This window comes from Desmodus rotundus, chromosome 6 (genome assembly GCF_022682495.2).
Source record: "Desmodus rotundus isolate HL8 chromosome 6, HLdesRot8A.1, whole genome shotgun sequence".
Lineage (NCBI taxonomy): Eukaryota > Metazoa > Chordata > Mammalia > Chiroptera > Phyllostomidae > Desmodus > Desmodus rotundus.
This window is the reverse complement of record NC_071392.1, coordinates 37776854-37802836: the sequence shown is the minus strand read 5'-3', so window position 1 is coordinate 37802836 and position 25983 is coordinate 37776854. Positions and strand designations below refer to the sequence as shown.

The window sequence follows — 25983 nt, the reverse complement described above, 5'->3', positions numbered from 1 at the left end:
AATTCATAAGCATAATCTGGTCTTTATGTAGATTTTTTCTCATCTTTACACAATTTAGTTGGTAGAGGAACACCAGGCAACTGATAGAAGTAAATGCAAAACCTATACCATAAAACTTTAACTTCAATTCAGAACTCATATGTAGATAAACATCAAAAACTCATAGAGAAAAAAAATGTACCATGAGTGAAAACCAGCTGAAGTATACTTGCAGAGCAGTTATATATATTAGGTGTATGAATTAATATTTAAATATGCATGCTTTTTATATTTCAGGAAATAAGAGTAAGCTTGAATATTTGAGTGAAGATTAAGAAATTTTAAAATGTTGGTAGAGATTGAAAAAGGAATCAAATATAAATTTCAAAATGGAAAAAGTAAAGCAAAAATTTCATTGCATCAAGATAGAAGCATGAACTAGAAGAAAAAATTAAAGAAAATATTCATGAGGCAATCAGAGAGAAAAGTTAAAATATCCAACAGTGGTTATGAGATACATAAACTGAATTGATGAAGTCTGATAATAGTCTAATTGAATTTCAGAATAAGAAGAATAGGAGAATAGGCAAGACAATATTTTTAAAAAAATAATATAATTATGATTTTAAGATATAATTATAAATTATGAATATACATCTACAGAATAAAGGAAAGAAATCCAACATTTTATACCAGAAGAGCAAAAAATTAAACAAAGTAATTTAAAAAATTCTGAGCAAGATATATTATTGCATTAGACTATATTATTTAATAGTACTATAATAGTAATAATAGTAACTAAATTTCAGAGACAAAGACAAAATTTTTAAAATGGTGAGAAAAAATATACCATTTGTAGAGGAATGACAGTAGACTGGCATCTCAGCTCCAACAATACCAGTTAGAAGCACTGTAATAATATCTTCAATGTGTTGTAAGAACATAAATGTTATCATTAATAATTCTATACCTGGAACTACTATCTTTCAAAAACCAAGGTGAAATAAAGTATTCGTTTTCAGAAAAACAAAAAGTGAAAGGATTTGCCTTCTGACTCTCACTAAACAAACTTGAAAAGGCTGCCATGAATGTAGAGGGGGAGCATTCCTGATGGAAGGTTTGACATGCAAGAAGAAATCATGAGAAGATGATTGGTTTTAGTTCTTTCTTTTCTATCTGTATACTCTTTATTTTATTTTTTTAATATACATAAATTATCTGGGACCCATACTTTAATCCTCACTTTCCTTATCTAGGCAATATTTGCCTCACCCTGTACAAATAAGCATAAATTCTTAGCAAAATAACTAAGAGTTAATAGGCAATTAGCATGTGTTCATCTGTTGATGTTGTCATTGTATCACCATCCAACATACATTGACAAGGGTGCATCATTTTTTCTTCCATGTTTACATAGTTGCATAAATGGAAGCATACATATATATTTCTTTGCAATATTTTATTAATATTGCAAAGAATATATATATTCTTTATAGAATATATATATTCTATTTATATATATATAAATAATATATATATATATTAATAAAATATTGCAAAGAAATATATAATTGAGATTTGATTGAGATTGTTTGAGATTTTCAAAATCTTGATGATTTACATTTCCTAGTTTATAAGATAAGTTTTTAAAGGCATGCAATATCACCAGGTGAGAAATTCAAAATTTCCAAAGCTACAGCATTTCTATTGCTTATAATATTGAATAAAAATAATATACTTAGTCTTGCTTGTTACTTTAACTTTCTAGTTCTAATTAAAATTGTGTATAGAAAGGTAAGTGTGCAAAAAGTGTTAACTGTGCAGTAAACATTTATTGAGTTAATTTACATTGAAAGTTTCAGCATCTCCTGAAAATACTCTATAAGCTTTGCCGTAGCATTCTTCATGCATTTCTTCCCTTTTAATCTAATATATACATGGGCACAAGGAGCCTCTAACATGTGTAATTTTGGAAAGGAGTCAGAACAAAACCTCTAGGTTAGTAGTTCTGAAAAGTTTAGTTAACCCCTATGGACCTTCATTCTCTTACATGTAAATCAACATGTTTGAATGATATGCCATTTCCAGCAGAGTGGCACCTAGTCCATGGAGTTTTGAGGTAATTAAATGAGATAAGGCATGCAAAGTTTATAAAACTGGGCAAAACCAAAAGATTTCCTCCCCTTTGCATCTGTATGCCAGGCATTGTGCTAAGTGTCTCATGTCTTACCCAATTTACTTTTTAAAATGACCAATTAAAAAAGTAAAGATAAGCAAACTAACTAAACAACCAAAAGGCATGTTGGCTAATACTCCATTTATAATTCCAGTCTCTCAAATTTCGAACTAGTATAATCCAGCTATATCTTCACTTTCTTATCCAATTAGTATTTTTTAAAAAAGATTTTATTTACCTATTTTTAGAGAGGGGGAAGGGAGGGAGAAAGAGGGGGAGAAAAACATCAATGTGTGGTTACCTCTCACACACCCTCTACTGAGGACCTGGACCACAACCCAGGCATGTGCCCTGACTGGGAATCAAACCGGCAACCCTTTGGTTCTCAGGCCAGTGTGTGTTCAGTCCACTGAGCCACACCAGCCAGGGTCCAACCAGTCTTTTAAGACTCTAAAATTTCATTTTACCTCTTCTTATCGAAAGTAACAATAGCTACCATTTATTGCGTGCCTGCAATTTGCCAGGCACACAACAATAGAAGCCTTATGGTGTTTCGTTTAACATAAAAGAGTCTAGTGCTTTTTTCTCACTTTTTGTCCGGATTAATGAAACTGTGGCATTTAGGATTTCTGACCATTCACTACCTAGATCAGTGTTTTCTATAGATTTTGGAGATATTACACATTTCAAGCACATTGCTCCTTTCTCAATTCCTCACTGTAGCCTTTCCAATCATACTTATGCAACATGTTCTGCTTTTGCACCCTTCCAATATCTGTCATACTGGGCCTGCTACACTATACAAATCCCAGTAGCACCTTTCCATCAGACTGTTTTGTGGTCTACAACTGCCCAAATGGTTTTAAACCGGAACTGGAGAGGGTGGTAAATTTGACAGCAGCATTCGCTAGGGATTCATTGTAGAACATTGCTCTCTTCCTTGAAACTCATGCACTTATCCAGAGATGGAGAAAACCTATTGTTTAAATTCTTCAATTAAAAGAAACAAATTAATTTATTTGTATTTTATTTCATTGTTTCCCAAAATAGAAGGAGAAAGCAAATGTGTTTTCTGAATCACTGACATTCTTGGACCAAATAAGTTAGGTGAGAACTATGTTATGACATAATTTGTGCAAATGGCTATTTTTGAAAGAAATTAATTCAGGTAAAAGCTATAAAAATTATGGAAGAATTTCAGCTTTCAGAGAATCATGCACTGGTTTCCAAGGTTCTTTTGTTGTGAGGTATAAAATGGAAGAATATTAATATTATTTTTAAAAATATAAATATTTGCTTCCTTACTCTCTATCAAAAGTTTTCTTTCTTTTTCTGTTTAGAAAGAATGACTAATACAGATCAATCACATTATGGAATAACATTATTTGTATGATAATTGATTTGAAAACAAATTTTCCACTGGGGAAGCCAAATGTATGAATACTATAAGACTGTTAAATATGCCCTGGCTGGTGTAGCTCAGTGGACTGAGCGCGGGCTGTGAACCAAAGGGTCACTAGTTCGATTCCCAGTCAGGGCACATGCCTGGGTTGAAGGCCAGGTCCCCAGTGTGGACCACAAGAGAGGCAACCACACATTGATCTTTCCCTCCTTCTTTCCCCCTCCCTTCCCCTCTCTCTAAAAATAAATAAATAAAATCTTAAAAAAAAGACTGTTAAATATTTGTTTTGTTCTATATAAGAATAAAAAAAGCAAATTGATCTTATCTTTTTGTATTATATGATCAATTGTTTGTTACTTGAAGGAATACACAATTTACATGAATTTTATATTTGTACACTAATATACATGTATATAATACATATATACATATACATTTATAAAAACATACATAAAATATAGTTGTTTACAAGTAGTGATTGTGGGTTTTTATCAGAGGACATTTTCTTCTATAATTTTCAAGATAAAAGGCATTCTTTTAAAGTTAACATGTGCCTATGTGGTTATGCATTATATTATTCAGCAAGCAACCTGGATTTAATTCCCAGCCCAGACTGCACACTCCCCAGGCTACTTTGCTCAACACCTGTAAAGAAGAAAATTACTAATGCTACATGAAAGCACCTATTTCAGTTTTAAGGAAAGGTGCTAGTTTCCAATAAAGGAATAAAGTGTTGTTTTGCTTTGTTTCCCGTTGGAAATGTAGGAGTTGTGGCCTTTCAGCAGGAGATAAAAAGTCAGTCCACAGAGGGTTTCCTTCCCAGTGTGTCCACGACTCCGTCCAGCAGCACATGTTTTTCTCATAAAGTAGAGAAAAATGCAGGTATTAGAGATTCTAATTGTATGTTTCTACAAACTGAATTAACACGGAAATGGCAAATTGCTTGGGGGAGCATTTAACCCCGTGTCTTTAAAGCTTTCAGAAGTATTTGTGTTTCTCCATACTTGTACTCTTAAAGTCCATTTGACCAATTTCCCAGGATATCTGCACCCCAAAGACTCACTTTCTATTGACACGGTGGCAACTATTAGATGGAACTCCTTCCAGCTGTTCTTGAGAGGTGTAACTTTTCATTGCCCACAAATCTTAATGTTTAAGATAGAAGGATAAGAACATGCCGTAAGTCAGTGTGTTCAAAACTGTTTGCAGACATGTGCGTGTATGTGTGCGTGAGTGTCTGTGTGTGGGTGTTTGCTCAGGAGAAGAGTTCGCCATATCTCAGAAGCATCAACGGAGGGGAAAGAGCCTTCTTAGCTATGTGGTGCTTGATCTCTGGAATAGGAGAAAAAATGGTAGCAGCTTACTTGGGGTTGTTTTTATAATGTAAGATGGTTGTGATGATGAGTTTCTATTTTAACAACTAAATATATTTAAGGAGCAAGTTAGAAAGCACAGTCACTGGAGCATAAATTGAAGGGAATGTAATAAGACATTTTGTCAGGAATAATTTATCATGAAGGGGTACTAGAATTTTAGTTCTCCCTTGCTTCCTAATTACTATGAATCATTTACTCAACGTCCTGTTACTTCCCTTATGATGTTTCCAGAATATCGGCCAAAGCCGTCATTTCTATTAAGTGGACTTGAAAAGAATAGACTGCTTACAACTTTACCCATTTCTTAAAATATTGACATTTAGGTATGATGATAAATTCTTGGACGCTACTGTTACAACAAAAAAAAACTGGGATAAAGTAGATGGGCTCAAATATATTGAACTTTAAACATTTTAATAGACATGTAAAAATTACACTGAAAAATGATGTCTTCCCCTATACATGTTGAAATTTTTCTGCTATTCTTTTTTTCTCATACCAACATGAAACAACTGGATTAAGAAAGATTGTATTTTAAATTCAGGCTTGTTTTCTTTCTTCTTTCAACAAGAGGTCAGGGACCACCTGTAAACTGTATCTTGACGGATTGAATAAAACTTGTAAAATTGAATCCTGGTAATGCAATAGATTCTATAAAATAAGACACTTTGTATTGCTCTCCCCATTATCCCATTCTATTGTTGGTCCTTCCCTAATTCAAATGTGCACTTATTTTAAAATACATGATTTCTGTAAAGTTCTGCATTTCTTTTTCACCTTCTTTCCTAAGAAACCCATTGAGACTTTTCTTACTATGCTGGGCAAACTTTGAACTTCTAGATGGTATTTATGATACTTCAAAATGAATGCCTTGATAAGGCTGCAAAGCAAAGTAATGGCTTGAAAAGCCTACGGATGAAAAGGTCAGTAGGAGGCAGTGCAAATCATATACATGGATCACGCAAGAGGCTACAGGAGGTCACAGGTTTTAAGGAATAAGGATCAGGCAGGGTCAGACTGGTTTTAGTCAATTGCACAGACACATTTTTCTCCATTCATCCTTAGCTGAGTCTCTAATTATGACCTACACAACCAGTGCCAAAGCACTAAAGAGTGAAACTGTGTTGTTCCATGGTGAGTGCTTAGCAAAAAAGCTGGAATTCGATACTTAGTCACAGTTTGCAAACAATGTGGTTGAACCACCTGAGGGGTCACATTTTTACATTCTGAGGCAATTTATTAGTAATGGTACCTGTCAGTCAAAAATCCCCCCAAAGCACTTTCCTTCCTAGGCATTACTTTGATATAGAAATGGTTCAAAGCAAGAGGCAAATAAAACGAGCTAGATCATTGAAAAAGAAACATCACCACATTCCCTTTATCCTTTCCTGATGCGCAGTCTTTGTAGTTGTCCTCTAAGTGCTGTGAAGATTAGACTGGATGGGCTGTTTTAGAAGCAAGCCTTTTTATTTGTCTAGGAGGGAAGTTTAAAGTTCCTAAGCTATTTCCATGACTACTTCCACTTTAAGTCAAAATATAAACAGAAGCAAACACTAGGGTTGAGACACTTGATGAGATGACACTTTCCAAGGAAACAGTACTCCAGACAGGAATCATTCAAAGTTTAGAAAGCTTGTCTAAATTTAAAAACAATATCCTGTATATGGATGTTGCACAGTTTTCTCCCAATAACACGCACTCACACACACATAGCACAATGTAACACAGTAAAAATAATTTAAAAATCATTGTTATGTGCTAGGAAATATGACCCATGCTTTACATGTAGTATATTAATTAATTCTCAACACAGTCTTATGAGGTAGGTATTATTACTACAAATGTAGCAGATGGGAAAAATCAGTCTCCAGGTCACACCTGCTGCTTCATTATAAATTCCTAATGGCCCTATCAACTGATATTTTATTAAGCACTATAATGGTATTTATGATAAACCCCGCATTGTTAACCTGAATAACTGACTCGATTCCAGTTTCAAACATATGTACACTGTAACATTCGTGAACTTGTTTTATATTTTTAAAAACTAATTTCATAATCAAATATTCACCAGTCTTTGAAATTTGGAAGCTAGGCACACGCATATGCATTGATCTCTCGACTCCAGCCCTGAGCTCTCAGTCATTTCCATTGCCCATAAACACCGACAGGTCGAAATGAAAGAATTGGTTTTGTAAATACCACTGTAATAATTGGCCAAAGCAATAAACATGAGAACATGCTAAATCATTGGCTAAAATGTTGCTGGGGAATGCAATCTTCACATAGTCTCAAAGATCAGCCCACGTGTTGATAAATGTGTACAATACCATATACCTTCACAACGGAGAAATCCCACAGAAATCACTATAACCTTGCAATGGAACTTAGTATCTTCCAAAAAAAGAGGTACACTGTCATTATGTAAATCTGATATAACAGAAAGCATATAATATCCCTGTAGTATTGTTGTCAAAATTGTTTAACTTTAATTTAATCCTGACTAAACACTCAGGCAAACCCAGGAGGGGAACATTCTATAACACAATCAGGCTGCATTCCTAAAAGAAAAAATTAGTATCAGGAAAAACAATTAAGCCAGGATAAATAGAGTGAAACAGAGGGGCTGTTTTTCCACACTGAAGGAACTACAGAGACATGTAAAACCATTACCGTGCAGGGTCTTTGACCGATTTCTGGATCAAAATAATCAAACAAATAAAGAAGCAAAGCACTATAAAGAATACTGTTGAAACTTTTGAGGAAATTTGAATAAGGACTGTATATTAGATCAAATTATTGTTATAGTATAATTTTCAAAAGGTTGAAAACATGACTCACCTATAAATATAAAATATATGTCAAAAATTTTATCTATCTCATCAATTCATGAGGAACCAGTTGGACATTAGAGTTAGATCAAAGATTATAGGATCTAGGTTTCTGCAGGCAACTTAATAAAGATATTGCTCGGGCACATACAAAACTAGGGCAACAGATGACAGCCACAGGATTGTTTTTTTTTTTAATAGGTAGAAATCATTTGCAATCTGTGCAGACAAAAATCTACAAGTTAGCCTTTGTTATTTCAGAAACCTTGGATTTTATAAAATAGACATTGACCGAAAATTTACCACCAATACCACTGAGTATATCAAGGGAAATTCAGTAGTTTCTTTTGCCTGTGAAGTTTTAGAATTTTTTCATATTGTTATATCACAGTTAAAGTTCTTGTGTGTGATAAGGAATACTGCCATACAGGCAGAAGAACACCCAACTCTTACAGTACACATACTGAAATATTTGGGGATTTCATTTTGTAACGGCTGCAATTACTTTCACATAATTCAGAGACAAATACTGCTTGCAGGGACCAAAAGCCAACGTGGCAAAACTGTCAATACCTGATGAATGTAGGTGATATGTTATACAGGTGTTAATTTTACTAATCTTCCAGCTTCTCAGACATTTGAATTAGAAAAAATAAACATTTGAACATATTAAACAAAATATTCGGCTTTTTTGGCATATTTTCTTGTTTAGATTGTACCAGTTTGCTTGTATTTGTTTCCTTATTCTAGTCGTTGGAAGCCATATAGCTTGGAGCATAAGCTCTCAAGTGAGGGTTTTTTCCCCCTGAAGGTTTTAAATACCAAAATTCCTACATGCAAGCTGTGTATAATTGGAAAATGCAAATATACTCTGTGCTTACTTTTCTCAGCTATATTATCAGGATATAGCATTCAAATTACCTAGCACATATTTAATATTCAATAAATGCTACCTAATTTAATAGCATTACATGTTATATTTTTAGAAATTACATCACTAGTGTCCATTTGGTCAACTAAGTTGCTAGGACTTCTTTAAAGCATATTGTGAGTCTAATTCCGCAAGCCTCAAAAAGTGTATCCATGTAATCTAGAGTTGCACGTACTGATTTACAAATACCCTCTGTATCTTTTGTTACCAGTGAGACATTTTACAAGCTCATAGCTCATTTCGTTTTTGCTGGTTATCCCTTTCTGACCAGCATCTCTAAAAAGAAGTGGTAGTCACATGCATCTACTTAATAAATACAAAGGTTTCAAGTAGGAAAAAAATCTTTCAAACATGGAGATTTGGGTGTAAAAAAAAAAAAGATAGACAAGAACTAGCTCAAATTAGACTATCGACCTTCAGTTAGATACCAGACTGAAAAAGTTATAGGAACTTGAGAGTCAGAAAAATGAAAATGCTCTCATTTTTTAATTTTCCTTTGCAATTGGACAGGTATCATTTAAAACAATATTTGGGGAAAAGGATTTGGAGTAAAGACAAACCTTCAGGAAGGAAAATGATGCAGAGGCAATTCATCTATTTTTTATCCATTTGGAGCCAGAGCATCTAATTAGAAGAAAGATTTTGTTCCAACAAGGAATAAAATTCAGACCTGGCTTGTTCATTAAGGATCCCATGGTACTTGCAATTTTTAAGGCATAATCCTTTGAAAAAAACCCTAATTTATTTGATTACTATAACTGGGTATACTATTTTAAAATTTAGGCTCTGTGATAAACTTCTTTATAATTTGGCTGCCTTATAAATAGATATTTAATTCCAGTTCAGAGAAATGTTACTCCAACCATGAATAAGGAATATTTACCTATACTGTGATTTAAGAGTGCTCTACTATTTTAAAAATAAACTGTTCAAATCTATTTCAGTTACTCTGCACTCATTATGAGACTCTTTACAAATATAAATTCATAATAAAGATCAATAGCTACAATGTTGTTTGGTCTAGAAATAGTAAGATGATGAAAACAATTAAATTTTAATTAATGAAAATTATTGTGTAAAATGTTTACTTACGTGACAGAAAACAGGAAATTCACTTGAAAGTTTCTGAAAAACATTGATACAAATGGATGGTAAATATATTTGCTCTCATCGAAAATTTTAGGATTACATAGTGTTTCTATTATAAAACTTTATTTTATTTCAACTATAGACTTACTCTCATAAAATTTCTGTTCAAAAGTCTTTTAATTTTATAGTGATTTAACTTAATACCATGAAAAACATTTTATTGCTTTTATTTAAATGTCAATTATAATAAAAATTAATTTTATTTTTTATCTTTTAATTCATTGATTTGTGAGAAAGTAGAGAAGGGGAGAGAGAGATTGACTTGCTGTTCCACTTATTTATGCACTCATTGGTTGATTCTTGTCTGTGCCCTGACAGAATCAAGCCCGCAACCTTGGCTCATTGGGACGGTGCTCTAACCAACTGAGCTACCTGGTCAATGCCACAAATTGTTAATTAAAAAAATGGCGCTTTCCTTTTAATTTTTTATTGGATATTGCTCTTAATAATCAGTTATTCTCAGGCATCAACTTAGATGTGGGGAATAAAATAACCTAATGTAAATGAGTTTAAATAAGAATACTGTAGCGGTTACTGAATGTTTGGTTTGTAACTCTGCTTTTTATTTCCTATATGATTTAAAAGACAAATGCAGAAAAATATTATAAACCTATTATTGGGCACACAATACAAAATACAATTTGTATCACCAACATAAGGGGAAGGAGAAGTTTTTGAAGTAGAATTTTGCATGCTATTGAAGCTGATTTGGTACCAATAAAATTTGACTGTTACAGATTTAGGGTGTTAACTGTAATTCCTTGTGGTACCCAAATAAAGATAACTCTAAAGGGCCTGCATTAAAAGGCAGGCAGTGTAACCTGCAGTCTCTGCTCTGTCAAAATAACATAAGAAAGCCATGCTAGGGGAACTGCCTAGCGTGGCTAATGACTCAAATCTTTGGAATGTTAAAACAGGGCAAAATAACCTTTGGCCTGAGCCTAAACAATCTCTTTTCCCAAAGAACTGTTTACAAAGATAACAAGAAAGCAGTTATTATGACTACTGATTGGACCGAAAATTAAAATCCTTGTGTGGAATTACCATTACTATGTTATGTTATCTGCACCAATAGAAATGCTTACCTTCTACCGATATAATAGTTCTCCTTCCTTTTCTCAAAAATACACTTTGCCATTTTCTCTTAATTGGAACACTATTTGTTTTTCTGACTGAAAGGGTATGTACTTAATAACTATTCTCTTTGATCTCAAAATAAAGAAACAAACAAAAAATCCTTGTTTGCCTCTTACTTTGAAAGACCTTTTGATTTTTAAGTTAACAGCTTTTCACCATGTTATTCTACCTTCTGTAAAGAGGTATTTGAATGACTCACTCATTCACTGAGAAAATATGTATATTGACCACCTAAAGAAAACTATTGTAATAGACTCTGGCATCATAGTGCTGGGCAAAGCATTACACTTGCCTCCCAGTAGGCCATGGAAATCATTGTATCCATAACATTTTAATTCACTATAATTCACTATAACATCATGGACAAATTTGTAAAAAAGAAAACAACATCTACCCAATAAGTACAGCATAAAAGACATATCTGTTGTATTGGAGCTATGCAAATATTATGGAAAGACCTGCAGGTATTAGATTTGAATATGAATTTGTCACTACATAACTCTCAGTCTCAAGTGGTCTCTGTGCCTCTTGGACTGCGCTTCTCCCTCTTCCTCTGGAGCCACACTGGTTCCCATGCTGTTTCTTGAAAACACCAAGCACATTCCTGTCCTGAGGCCTGTGCATTTGCTATTCCTTCAGCAGGAACACAATCCCCGTACGGAACCCTGAGCCTCTCCACCTCATTTATTTCACTTCCACCGAAGAGTTCTTCTCAGACACCCTATAGAAAGAATCCCATTCCTCCCTAGATATTTCCTACTTAATTTATTTCTTATACCTTTATGTGTGTTTTGTCATAGCAGTTTAGTTATCTATCTATCATTTATCTATCATCTATGTATTGTCTTTGTTTCTCCAAATGAATGTAAGCTCCATGAAAGCAAATGTTTTGTATGCTTTTTTCACTACTGCACATTTAAAATGTCCATAGAAAAATGTGCAGGTCATGGTTGGCCTTCACTAAATATTTGTTGATTGATGTGGTCAATGAACCACAACCAATATTATATACTTTCTATTACATTTAACAAATTATATAAACCTAACAGTGTACTAATTATGTAATTATAAGATTAAGATGGACTTAAATATTTACCCAATTTGCTCTTCAGCCTTCAGATAAGGCATTTTTAAAATTAATTTAAAAGAAAATGTTCACAACATCACTCTTTTCCACTCACAATGTTAAATCATGAAATTACCATTTGTTTTTACAAATCTAACTTAACTATCTCATGTTGGGCTTTATAATTTTCCTTCTTGATAATTAGCAGTGGGAAACTTATCATACTTATTATACTAACTTTTGATATTTAAACTTGATGGTTTCTAACAATGATCTCTACCTTTTAGATAAATGTTTACCTTTAATAACTGGGTTTCATATTCAAACTTTTAAATTCTTTCTAAATCTCCCCTGGAAGAAGATGACTTCATTGTCTACACAGGATATCCTCCAGTATAAAATACTTTACCACAGTAAAATAAAATATCGGATAATCAATACATAACCATATTTTATGTTCCTTTTCTCTGGCCAAGAGTGAGGAAAGAGACTGACCCTGTGAGGATGGGTGTCCTAAAGTGAGGATTCTGCCATGTGATCAACCAGGAAACCACGTTAGAGAGGTTCTGCGTATTAAGTTTTTCAATGGTTGCAGTAAATTCCATCTCATTTTTCTGCATTTAAAGAGGTAGTTGACTAGAAGCTGGAATAATTCTATGTGAATAGCTATGCCCACTTGCCCAGCACCTTTACTGCCTCCAAAATGAAGAATGATCTCTACAAATTATCTTTGCTGACATCATTATTTTGAAATTAAAAAAAAATAAAAAAGAACGGCTGTGACTAAGAATTCCAATGGCTTAAAACAAAGACTTTACTGTTAAAAATTTCAGTTGGAGGTAGAAGGAAACACAGGACCACAGGACGTGATTCTTCATTCTAGAATTCCCTAGCTGGTAAAATGCACACAAGAAAGACATGTTCAAGAAAGAAGAGGCAGTCCGAGTACTTACATCATTTTAATTAAATTTGCTGTTTGAAATAATTGCGGGAGGAAGAAGTTGAGGCATGGAAATGGAAATGGACTCTTCCCTTTTGAATACATCTTTGACGAGAATACCCATCACTGTCAACCAGCATAAATACACCACAGGCGTCATAATATGCTAACGGCAACTTCAAGCTATTATAAATGTTACTTGTACATTGTGGAGACAGAAAGTTCAATTCCACATTAAATTCACACTAATCAAATGCCTCACTCAAAATGTTGAGGAGTGCGTATTTGTCACGCTGTCAGTAGAAATGGTGCATAGTATAAGCCCGATTTGGGAAAGTCTGACTTTGGCAATTTTTTAACATATTTAAGCACAGCAAAACTTTCCTCCATTTAAAAACAGTTTTTCTACTTCAGAGGCATGTCATTATAAAACAACATGTTCAGAAGAAAATATACATGTTTAAATGGTGTTTAGTTTTAGGAGATTAAAATGAAATGTACTTGATTTTGGGCAACCAAAAGTAATTAAAAGAAAATTCTGACAAGTGTGTGTGTGTGTGTATATGTTCATATTCCAAACAATTTAGTTAACAATTTAGTTAAAATAGCATACTTCCCAGACAGAAAGATATGTTGTGTAAGAACTATGAAATTCCTAGAATGCTAAAAAAAGTAAATTTTCTGGACAAACATCATTGTTAAAAAATAAAGATAGCTAAAATTTCACATAGAATGGACAAAAATTAAAATGACTGAAAATTATAATTGTCATTAAATGATCAGTCTGGGCATATGCTTTTTAAGTTGGGTAGATTATTATTATTACATAAGATTAATTTGAAAAAATATAAATACAGTTGACCTTTGAACTACATGAGGGTTAGGGGTGCTGAACCTGAGCACAAAGATTTGTGTATAATTTTGACTTCCCTAAAACTTAACTACTAAGAGCCTACAGTTGACTGAATAAACAGTGGATTAATATATATTTTATATAATACATATGTTATATATTGTATTTTTATAATCAAGTAAGCTAGAGAAAAGAAAAGGTTATTAAGAAATCATAAGAAAGAAAAATACATTTAGAGTACAGCATGCATTTATTGGAAAAAAATACAACCTCACATACAAGTGAACACATGCAGTTTAAACCTGTGTTTTTTTAAGGGTAAACTATAATTCTGTTCTTTTATATGCAACCTAGTAATCTGACCCTGTATTTGAAGACTAAAACAATAGGGTTGATGGAGTGGATACCTGGGAAACAGACTGGCTGAGAGAGCCAGGTGTTACTGCATAATGCTGTCTCGAGGTACACAGGTCATTTGTCCGAAAGCCTTTGAGATTATGTTCCAAATCCACATGTAAACAAATGTGTGTGTGTGTTTTATTGCACTTAAGTCAACATTAAATTTTGGCAAAGAATAAACAACTAAACTGTATAATATCTTTAAGATATTTATGAAGTATAAAGCTCTGAATATCCATTTGTGTATGGATATCTATATATATACACAATACACACACACACACAGAATATGGTCCTTCAGTGTAATTTTCCCAGAGAGTTACCATATTTTTTGGACTATATGATGCACCAGACCATAAGACACACCTAGGTTTTAGAAGAGGAAAACAGGAAAAACAATTTTGAAGCAAAAAACGTGGTCCTGCTCCTGCCTCCTGTAAACTCCCTGTACCACCCGCCCCCCGACCCCAGCAAGCCAGGTAAGCTACATTCGGACTATAAGACACACTCCCGCTTACCTCCCAAATTCGGGGGGGGAGTGTGTCTTAGAGTTCAAAAAATATGGTAAATGATATAATGTAACTTTACATTAACAGCTACTATGTCCAGGTATTAATTTCTCCTAATAATCTGGTTGCCCTAAATAGAGGACATATTGAAGAAAGTCATTTTTATTTTAAATTTTATTTCAGCTTTGTGTGTAGAAGAAAACTACATGCATTTAAACTTGCATTTTCTGCCCATGAAAATTTGAGGGGAAACAGTTTCCATTATTACGACATGACATTTAATTAATCAAATGATGTTTTATGAGAACTTGATGTTCAGAGAATCTTGAGTCTGTTAACTTTTAAAAGCTTTTCTTCTTTGAACCAAGAAGTAATATTTTGCCGAGAATGTACTAGTTTTGAGCATCAAAAGTATGATGCTCATTTTGGAGTCAGAATTCAATAAATTTGAATTGTATTCAATGAATAAAGCCTTTTTATCACTAACTTTGGCTAATATACAGAAGAAAATAGAATATATTCATTCCCAAGAAGTTACAGAAAATTAAAAATCAGAGCTCGGATAGCAAGGTTACCTAAACTTGGTAATAGGATTGGGTTTATTAATTATCGTCTAAGATTTTAAACAAGATAGAATAATGGATGAGGCCAACTTCAGTAGTTAATAATAGATGAGGATGCGATCAATTTTAATTAATTAAACAAACATTTTTGACATTTGCATTACAAAGACTCAAAGATTTGAGTATCTTGTCTTCAAAAGACTTACAGTTGAGTGACAGAGGGATATACACAAGCAAATACCCATAGTGCATTATGTAAAATGAACTGCTAGAACTGCATGCAGAGTGACACAAAGAAAGCTGTTGCCTCTCTCTGGAGGAGCCAGGGCAGATTATGTGAGATGAAGTGTAGTCACAACTGTGTACCAAACAGTGAATGGTGTGCCCAGTAGACAGAGGAGCCAGATCCCTCGATGCCCTGTAAATAAGTTTGGACAAAGCTTTAGAATGATGGAAGCCACTGTTTTAACGTGGAAGTGACACGAGAACATGTGCATTTCAGGGATTAATCAGAAAGTAAATCATTGAGAATGTTTCTGTTATGCAGATGGGGACAAGGTCAATGCGTTCATAGTTTACTAGGACTGAGTTTACACCATAGTTTTCTTCATGGACTTTGCCTTTATTTTTTGAGGGGCTAAATATTAAACTGTTTGTATGGGGAAGCCATGCATATTTACTTATTTTGAAAGAGAAATTGTTTATTCACCCAAAAGGTTTTTTATTCAGCTTTTCCAAACAGTTTTAAACGGCCCTTTATTTTGAGTTAAATACCAGCAATTCAATTCCATGACAGAAACACAGACAAAGCAGAATCCCAGTTACTGATCCAACACAGCTTCTCAGCACTCTGTGCTTTTACCTATTATCCTTCAGAACAAAGGATCACAAGGTTTTATTTTCTTACAATAGGCCCGCCCACTGGATGGTTGAGGTGATTCCCAAAGAGATCAAATAAAGAATGGTATATGGCAAATCAGAGCATAGTAAGCTTTAGTGGCTAATATTTTCTGGGAGCCTAGCTGCAATAAAAAAAAAAAAGGGAATAATAGGATGAACTGAAGTAGACACACATGGTAGGTAAGGTTTTGTATCATTTGAGCTAGTAATTAGCCTTTATTGCTAGTATTGAAAATAACTCATATGTTTATTTTCATAACCCTTTTGTATGTTTATTTTCAGTTAACAGTCAAGCTTGAACATTAAGTCCTCAAAATGATATTGTGTTTAAGATAGTCTTATATAATATGACCCTAAGATTGGATACAATCCCTTGTTATATTAGTAGAGCATATTTCATTTAAAAAACATACATTTATTTTCAAAATTCATCTGATACTTTTATAGCATTAGGTTTCTATTCATAGTGGAGTATAATAAGAGAAGAAAGCTGCTTTAAAGAAAATAATTGAAAGAAAGATTTTTATAAATTGGATAATACATAATCATACATGAGAACAAATTAGAGAAGACATAATTTTCAAACAGAAAATGCCAATAAGTATATTGAAATGTGAGGTAGTCAGATTGACAGAATAAAAGCAGCAGAACAGCAAAGGACTGTAATGTGTGAATCTATAATAAAATAGAGCAATAAAATAGGTAAGACAAACTAATACAATTTTTATTTGCAGAAGATATGAGTGTATAAGTAGCCAACTGTAAGTAAACTATAAAAATGAACTACTGTGCTACTACATAAAATTACCCTAGTGATAGGATTCGAGTTTGATATACAAATATCATCTAAAATTGTACATGTTAGCAAGAGTTAAATTGAAAAACAAAAAATTTTAAAGTGGCACAATAATATCAATGATATAAAAATATTTAGCAATTATCTAACGTTGTTAAGATCTCTTGACTGAAGAATACCACATATAGCTGAAAAGATTAAAACAGACCTAAATGAACTGAGAAATGTAGTATTATTAAATGACCATTGCCATCAAATTGAGCTACAGATTGAACACAAACTCAATCAAAATCTCAGTGAGCTTTTTTAAAGAAATTGGGAAGCTAACTGTAAAATTTATATAGCAAGACAGTGGTAGAGTAGGTAAAATACACACACTTTCCTCCCAGAACCAAACTAGAATGAAACTAAACTATAGAACAATCTTTCTGAATAACCAGCCGAACACTAGCTGGAAAAAAATAGTCTTATAATCAAGGATTTACAGAAGAAGCCATCAAGACTGCCACTCACCCAGGGCTCTGGTGAAGGGAAGGCGGAACAGATTGGAGTCACGTGAAAAGAGTCTGGGGTTCGCAACTGTGTGGAGAGAGCGGAAGGGACAGCAGCCCTGATCCCTGTGTTGAATCAGGCCCCACACTGCAGATGCCACCTATCTTGGGTAGAGCAGTCCCCTCCCTCGGTGCAGCAGCATCCTGGGGAAAAGTAGTAGCCCCAGCCTCTGCACTCCCTTTTGCTCCACCCAGTGTAATTTAGGCCTGCTGAGGAGCATAGCCAGAAGCTCTTTTAGTGACTTAGCCTAACAGGCAGATAGTAGGCAAAGGCAGGCAGAAGTGGGACTTTTGCTGACCTGCTCCCAAGCCCAGTCCCAGTAAAATCCAGGCTCGGTGCATAGCGTGGTCCTTCCCATGGACACTGAGGCCCCGCAGAGGCTGCCACAAATGGGATTGCTGCTAGCTCCAAATAGGTTGCTGAGGGCCAGTCACAGACAGTTTCTTACATTGGCCTGCACCAGAGCCCCTTGCAAGAGGACCAGAAACAATACACTCAATGGCCTGATTCAGTCGACATCAGAGCAGGATCTGATAAGCTTCACAAGCAGCATATTCAAAAGGAGAAAACCTTGGCAGGCATGAAACCCTGCCGAGGCAATTTTTGCTTCTTGTAGTCAGCACCATCACAGAAGCTCACATGCAATGGTTGAGGTTGAGGCTCAGAGTCTGCCAGCGGGAAATTTGATCCCCATGCACAAATAGGCCAATAGCAATCAAGACTCAATCACAACAGAAGGGACCACAAGGGCCATAATTGACACAAGGGGCATTCCTGGAGCACCCAGCTGAGGTAATCAAAGGGACTATAACACTGGATCCCACAGTACAACTAATATAAGGCCACCCCATAAAGACTGGGAGATGTAGCAGATCTGTCTAATACATAGAAAGAAACAAATAAGAGGCAGCCAAAACTGGGAGACAAAGAAACAGGATCCAAATGGAGGAGCAGGAGAAGTCTCCAGAAAAAGAACTAAATGAAATGCAGGCAAGCAATTTATTGGATATAGACTTCAAAGATGTTTATAAGGATGCTCAACATCATGAAAAAGACAAACCATAAAAAAGGAACAATCAGAAATGAAGAATACAATATCTGATTAAAACACTGAAAGGAATAAACAATAATTTGGATGAGAAAGAGGATCAAATAAACAATTTGGAAGACAGGTAGAAAAAAACACCAATCAGAGCAGCAAAAGAAAAAAAATTAAAAACATGAAAATGGTTTAAGGGGCTTTTGGGACAATTTGAAGCATAACAACACCCATAGCATAGGGGCACCAGAAAGAGAAGAGGGAGAGAGACTCAGAACCTCTTTGAGGAAATAATGACCAAAAAATTCCTTAACCTGGTGAAAGAAAAAAGATACATTCTCCAGGAAGCAGAGAGTCCCAAAAAAGACAGACTCAAAGAAATCCACACCAAGACACATCATAATTAAAATGGCAAAATTTAAAAAACAAAGAAAGAATCCTAAAAGCTGCAAGAAAAAGAGAGTTACCTATAAGAGAGCTCCCATAAGACTGTCAGCTGATTTTTCAACAGAAACATTTCAGAACAGAAGGGATTTTAATAACTATTCAAATTGATAAAAAGCAAGGACGTACAACCGAGACTACTTAATGCAACAAGGTCATTTAAAATTGAAGAGAAGAAAACAAGCTAAAGGAGTTTGTTACCCCAGACCAGTATTATGAGAAATATTAAAGAGCCTGCTTTAAGACAGACAAAAACAAACAAACAAACAAAAGAACAGAAGGAAATAGTAAAAGAATAAATTGGCAATAAATTCATGCATATCAATACTTTAAATGTAAAGGATTAAATGCTCTCTCAAATGACATAGGGTAGCTGAATGGATAAGAAAGCATGACCCATATACATGCTGTCTACAAAGGACTCACCATAGAATGAAAGATACACACGGACTAAAGTACAGAGATAGAAAATGTGTTTCATACAAATGCTGGGTTAGTAATATTTATACCTGACTAATTAGACTTTAACACAAAGGCTATAGTAAGAGACAAAGGAAGACACTGCATAATGATAAAGGAAGCATTCCAATCAGAGGCTATAACCCTTGTAGACATTTATGTACCCAACACAGGAGCACCTAAATATGGAAAGCACATCTTGATGGCCATAAAGGGAGAGTTCGACAGTAATAGAGTCAGAGGAGGGGATTTTAACACCCTATTGAAATCAATGGAGAGATCTTCTAGACTGAAAATTAAGAACTAGATCATGGTGATTTAACTGATATCTTCATGAGAACTTCATCCCAAAGCAGCAAAACATACATTCTTTGAAAGTGTACATGGACTATTTTCTTTTTTTTTTTTTTTTTTTTTTTATTGTACTTCTCAGATCAAACAGAACTTTTCTGTCTTTATTTTGAAACACCTTCTGGACCAGAACTTGGCTTTCTCCTTCTCCTTAACTTTCTGTCAGTACTACATGCTGTGCTGTGGTCTCACCTTCCTGGGAGTCTTATTTTTGAAAACTAGCCTTCTATGGCTTACTTAATTTTTTTTTTTAATATATTTATTGATTATGCTATTAAAGTTGTCCCATTTCCCCCCCCACTCCACTCCATCCTGCCCACCCCCCTCCCTCCCACATTCCCCCCCTATAGTTCATGTCCATAGGTCATACTTATAAGTTCTTTGGTTTCTACATTTCCTACACTATTTTTACCCTCCCCCTGTCTATTTTCCACCTATCATCTATGCTACTTATTCTCTGTACCTTTCCCCCTCTCTCCCCCTCCCACTCCCTTAATGACAACCCTCATGTTCTAGTTGTTTGCCTAGTTTGCTCTCGTTTTTGTTTTATGTGTGGCCGTTAATAACTGTGAGTTTGCTGTCATTTTTACTGTTCCTATTTTTGATCTTCTTTTTCTTAGGTAACTCCCTTTAACATTTCATATAATAAGGGCTTGGTGATGATGAGCTTCTTTAACTTGACCTTATCTGAGAAGCACTTTATCTTCCCTTCCATTCTAAGTGATAGCTTTGCTGGATACAGTAATCTTGGATGTAGATCCTTGCGTTTAATCTTGGGTAATGTAATTATGATGTGCCTTGGTGTGTTCCTCCTTGAGTCCAGCTTCTTTGGGACTCTCTGAACTTCCTGGACTTCCCGGAAGTCTATTTCCTTTGCCACATTAGGGAAGTTCTCCTTCATTATTTGTTCAAATAAGTTTTCAATTTTTTGTTCTTCCTCTTCTCCTTCTGGCACCCCTATAATTCGAATGTTGGAACATTTCAAGATGTCCTGGAGGTTCCTAAGCCTCTCCTCATTTTTCCAAGTTCTTGTTTCTTCATTCTTTTCTGGTTGGATGTTTGTTTCTTCCTTCTGGTCCATACCATTGATTTGAGTCCCAGTTTCCTTCTCATCACTATTGGTTCCCTGTACATTTTCCTTTGTTTCTCTTAGCATAGGCTTCATTTTTTCATCTGTTTTTCGAATAGATTCAACCAAGTCTGTGAGCATATTGATAACCAGTGCTTTGAACTGTGCATCCGATAGGTTGGCTATCTCTTCATCGCTTAGTTGTATTTTTTCTGGAGCTTTGAAGTGTTCTGTCATTTGGGCCATTTTTTTTTTTTTTTTTGTCTTGGAGCGTCTGTTACTTTAAGGGCCGGAGCCTTAGGTGTTCACCAGGGCGGGGTAACGCTGGTCGCTGCGCTGTGACGCTGTACGAGGGGGAGGGGCCGAGTGGGAGCAATGGCGCCAGCCTCACTCTCCTCCGGATTTCAATCCTTCACTCCGCTACCCACAATCAAACTGGGCCACTCTGGTGCTGGTTCCCGAGTAAGTGGGCCTGTGCACACTCTAGGCCCCTGTGGGTCTCTCCAACAACCTCTCCTGTGAGGCTGGGAGTCTCTCCTGCTGCTGCCCCAACCCCCAGGGGCACTTTCAATCAGAGGTTTGAGGCTTTATTTCCCGGAGCTGGAGCCCTGGGTTGCACGGTCTGCTTCTCTGCCCGCCGTTCGTCCGGTTTATCTGTGGGCGAATGTGGTGCCGCAAGGTGCTATCTGCCACTCTGCCTGCCCCACTCTCCGCCACTCTGAGTCCGGCCCTCTCGGTTTATCTGTGCAAATGTGGGACCGCAGGGTCTGCTAGTGCTCGGACTGCCTGCGCCATTTGTCCCACACTCCGCCAGTCTCAGTCCCTCCACAGCCACGCGAGTCCTCTCCACCCCGGTGCCCGTCTCCGCCCCTCCTACCAGTCTGGATGAATGGTTATTTTCTATTTTCTTGGTGTTGGTCCCCCTTGCTGTTCAATTCTCTGTCAGCTCTGGTTGTGCGAGGAGGCGCAGTGTGTCCACCTACGCCGCCATCTTGGTTCTCTCGACTATTTTCTAGGATAAACTACACACTAGGACACAAAACAAGTTTCAATAAATTTAAGAAGATTGATATCATATCAAGCATATTCTCTGACCATAATGTTGTGAAATTAGAAATGAACCACAAGAAAAAAAAACTGAAAAACATACAAAGACATGGAGGCGAAATAACATGTTACTAAACAAAGAATGGGTTAACAAGGAGATCAAGGGAGAAATCAAAGGATACCTTGAAACAAGTAAAAAGGAGAACATAACAACTCAAAATTTATGGTACACAGTGAAAGCACGCCTAGGAGGAAAATTCAATTCATAGCAACACATGCCTATTTCAAGAAGCAAAAAAACCTCAAGTAACCATGTAACTTTACGCTTAAAGGGACTTGAAAAAGAACAGTGAACAAAGCTCAAAGTGAGTAGAAGGACGGAAATAATAAAGATGATGGAAATGTGCACTATTTTGAGGGGATAGTTGTTATACATGCACACATATTGTCGAAATTCCTTGAACTGAAAGCTTAATACCTGTGCTGTTGGAGGGGGGGTAAAAATATTTATTTTAAATGTAAAAACAGTTTAAAAGCAAAGGACTAAAATGCTGTATCACACATTAAGAATAAGAGGGATGGATGGATATATCAATACCAGACACAGATTTCAAGAAAAACAGTATTAACAAAGATAAAGGGGCATTTTTATGATTATAAAAATTAATTAAGAAGACATAATAATCCTAACTTTATATATACCTAATAATAAAACATAAAAATGTATTCAGCAAAAACTAATAGAACTCTACCAATACCATGAAATTATACACAACAGAAACAAAATGTTAATAAATCCAATAAGATGGATGAATCTGAACTGCATCACAAGGATAAAAAGATACATGCTTTTTGATTCCATTTATAGAACATTCTAGAAAAAAAAAGACAGAAAAATAGAACAGTGGTTGCCAGGGACTAGGTTTGGAGAGAGGGTTTGACTATAAAGAGGTATGAGAGAATTTTTTTAGGGGGTGGAGGGAGGAGATTAAACAGTTTCATATCAATTTTAGTGATGGTTCCACCACAGTGTACATTTGTCAAAACTTTTATAACTGTTACACTAACTAAAACAATGCAAAGAAGTAAATTCTGGGTAAGGTATTCCCCAGGTTGCCCACGTGCTTATATAGCATATCGAATGAGACTCAGCCTGGAGTAGACTATCTCTGCCCACCGCGCAGCTGTGGCAAGGATGGCTGGGCCTGCAAACCCGCCATGTGCCAGCGGAGAAGCCGGTGTGGGTCTGGACAAAGGCACAAGGCAAGCCTGAGGGAATCTGTGCATCTTATTATATACAATTATAACAACATAAAAATAAACACAGAATAGTGTAGGGCAGCGATTTTCAACCTTTTCGTCTCATGCCACACATTACCTTATTACTAAAATTCTGCGGCACACCAAAAAAGTTTTATATTTATTGCTGATCTGACAAAAAAAATGGGTGAAATTTTGCTTCATTCACACCATATGGCTATTGATGTGTTTGGCTGTTGTCTTCTTCTACTTCCTTTTTTTTAAATTTGATAATCTAAGGGAAAAGAAGTCAGTGTCCCTGAGTAAATAGCCATGTATTGCATGTTCAAAAATTTCTTTTTTCAATGGACATCAGCTTTATTTGGGGACCATTGGGGCAGAGGGAGCAGCTAGGAGTGTTAGGAACATGGTGGGAGGGGCTTCTCAACTTGCTTTGTACTTTAATGCATATTGCCTGGAGGTTCCGATGAGTGAGAAATGAGAGGAGAGGAAAAGGAAAGGCCATGGAATGGATACTTTCCTTAGGGAAGGAAGCCAGGACCAGGATATGGGGACTGGGGGCAGGGAATAAAGGAACCCTTCACGTACTGAGCCTCACCAAGGTCACTGCTTGACGCCAGCTTCCCCAGGCCCCCTGACCTGGCCCAGCTCCTGGCCCAGATACCTGACCTTCTAGCTCCATCAACTTTCTGCAAAATTGAGGGGGATGAGGATGTGGGGAATGGTGGCACCCTCTGCCTCCAGGTCCCTTGCCTACAAGAATTGGTCACTTAGCCTGTCCTGAAGTCCCAGCCAGAGTCAGGAGGTCATGTAGCCAGGGCGCAGGCTGGGGAGAAAATTGTGCCCTTCTCTGCTATCCTGACACTCTGTCTGACTCCTGGTCCTCACATGAGGTTGCAAATCTTGGCTTGATCGTTGTGCATCTCACCTTCCTTCCAGTGTCCCTGGTCTGGCTGTCCTGCCAGCTGAGCAGATTGCTGCAGTCCCCAGTGTGAGTCAGTCCTGCCCAGCTGCTGTGACCTCGGCCTGCAGAGGCCACTGTGGCCAGAGGAAGACATCCCTGATGCTGCACTCAGAGGACCGGCAGGAGAACTCCACAGGGATGCAGGCTGCCAATTGCTTGGCCGCACCGCGTCCTGCTTGTGTGTGACCAGGATAAGCCTGTTGGACAGCTCCCTCAGTGTGGCCAGGTTGGTCCGCATGTCCAGTTTATAGCCAGCCAGCACAATCCTGGCACCAGGGCAAAACTCCTGGGTCTCCTCTTGCCACTTCTTGAGGACACTGTCCAGTGTGTCAAAGCAGATGATACAGTGTCTGGGTCAGGATGGGCCAGGGCCGGATGTTATCATAGTAGAGGAATCTAAAGTGTCCCACATATTGAGCACAATATGGTGCTTGTCTATCTCAAAGTTCTGGCTGTAGTTTTCAAACACACTGGAGACATAACTCCGGGAGGTTGGTGTTTTGGGGGATCACCTACAGCAGCTGATGTCTCCTCACACTCTGCATCCCCTACCCCATGATCTTGCGGAGATTGCTCTGTCCCTCCAGGTCCCTGCTCCGTGCTGGCCCCAGCCCTGCCTTCTGGTCCTGGATACCTACACCTGCATTTCATGGCCCCACTGAGCCCCTGACAACCAACCTCCTGGCACCCATGGCTTACTCTCTCACCCCTCCCTCAGCCGCTTAAAAATTCTTGTGGTACACCAGTTGAAAGCCACTGGGGAATGGAGAAAGCAAGTACTGACCCCTCTGTAAAGAATATTGCTGTATAGGAACAGAAGATTAATGCAGTAGCTGCAAAAATAAAATAATGCCACAAGAGCTTTTTGTTTTTGTTTTTGTTTTTTAAGTCCAAGAAACAAACAAATAATGAATGCTGTATTTTAATAGAGAAAATCCATAAAGAGAAAAAGATGTTGATTGAGTAGAGAGAGCAAAGAATGATATCTTGGAGTAGATGAGAAAAGAAAGCATCCAGAGCTTAACTGGGAAGTTTGGGCTTTGTTGATAACACTAACAGTTTCATCCACAGTTATAGCCAGAAAGCTGGAGAAGAGGAGCACAGTGCAGTTGGGTAACTAGATGTGGTGTGGAAAATGTTGGAAGTCATTTTTCTATTGCTTCGATTTTCTCAGTCCATACACGCAAGGTCAACAACTGCCAGTGAAGAAGAGAGAGAAAGTATTAGAGGTTTAATTTAGAGAGGAGCAGTGGTAAAACGGTGACCCGGGAGAGAAGAGTGAATGACTCATGCAATTCTATATGGCTTCTGGGCACAATGAAGCACTCACTTGAGGTTAGTGGCTATCAATTTATATAGTCACCAGTCAGCACGGATGGCATCATTCTCTCCACTGTTGTTCAGCAGAATGGGTTCGTGGATGGGGTAGGTGGAGAATTGGTTTTAATCACAGTTGCCAAGCAAGCAAAAGTGAAAGTAAGCCAAGAGGGTCTAGAGTTTATAGAATGTAGATACTATAATGATTGGCCGTGGAGTTTAATATGGAACATAATCTTTAATGTATTGTGGGATTCACATTACATATCATAATAGAATAGCAGTGATTACTTTTTTCAACCATTTTGGTTTCAGTTAGACTTGAAAGAGTGTGTCTAGGTTGTAATTTAAAGAGTTCATGTCAATCAATAATGCTAAAAATATAACAACGACCTTTTGAATCAGTGAAATGTATGAGTCATCAGAAAAAATAGATCTTAACATTATGTTTCCTAAATCAGGTAAAATTTGTAT

General features: G+C 36.4%; 1 protein-coding gene and 1 pseudogene across 1 annotated transcript in view; both read right to left on the bottom strand.

The window, feature by feature from the left end:
- The window catches only part of SEMA3A (semaphorin 3A), a 461493-nt gene that overhangs the window by 389906 nt on the left and 45604 nt on the right, over positions 1-25983 (bottom strand). Inside the window, exon 2 of the mRNA XM_024559089.4 lies at positions 9788-9820. The gene's annotated coding sequence lies outside the window, so the exon portion shown is untranslated. The remainder of the gene's footprint in view (positions 1-9787; positions 9821-25983) is intronic.
- Positions 21931-24700, bottom strand: LOC112302567 (rho-related GTP-binding protein RhoN pseudogene; annotated as a pseudogene).